Below are 879 nucleotides of genomic sequence, written 5' to 3' on the forward strand. Positions count from 1 at the left end.
GGCCCCTGTGTGAGGCAGGATGCTGGACTAGATGGACCCTCACTGGTCTGATCCAGCAGGGCTCTTCTGAGGTTCCTATCAGGGGAAGGCCTCGGCCTCTCTGCTCTGTTGTTGGCCCTCCAGAGGAACTGGTTGGCCACTGTGTGAGACAGGATGCTGGACTAGATGGACCCTCATTGGTCTGATCCAGCAGGGCTCTTCTGGTTTTCTTATCAGGGAAAGGCCTCGGCCTCTCTGCCCTGTTGTTGGCCCTCCAGAGAAACTGGTTGGCCCCTGTGGGAGACAGGATGCTGGACTAGAGGGACCCTCATTGGTCTGATCCAGCAGGGCTCTTCTGATGTTCTTATCAGGGGAAGGCCTCGGCCTCTCTGCCCTGTTGTTGGCCCTCCAGAGGAACTGGTTGGCCACTGTGGGAGACGGGATGCTGGACTAGATGGACCCTCACTGGTTTGATCCAGCAGGGCTGTTCTAATGTGCTTATGTTCAAAGGATGGCTTTTTAAAAAGGGGTTATTTTGCTATATTCCCCTTGAGAGGCTGACCCACACACACCACTGCCGCCTCTTACCCAGCATCGTGTGTGTCTGTGTGTGTTTTTAAGAAGGTTGCCGGCACATTTCCACGTCCGCCTCTAGATGGAGCATTCTGTTCATCCTCGGTTTTTTACACTCCGGGTATCCCCCCCCCCAAGTGTAGCTGCTCCAGAGCAGTTTGCTTGGGGGGTGGCGGAGAAAGGACGATCAGAAAAGTGCAACAGAATTCTGGAAACTACTCAAGTTCAAGTTTAGTTTATTGTCTTAGCTTGGCCATAACAACACAAAATCAATCAAAGCACAACCAACAGTATACATCAGTAACTTACAGTAAGTCCTAGACCCAG

The sequence above is a fragment of the Gekko japonicus genome, unplaced genomic scaffold, assembly GCF_001447785.1.
Source record: "Gekko japonicus isolate JY-2015 unplaced genomic scaffold, Gekko_japonicus_V1.1 scaffold361, whole genome shotgun sequence".
Taxonomy (NCBI): domain Eukaryota; kingdom Metazoa; phylum Chordata; class Lepidosauria; order Squamata; family Gekkonidae; genus Gekko; species Gekko japonicus.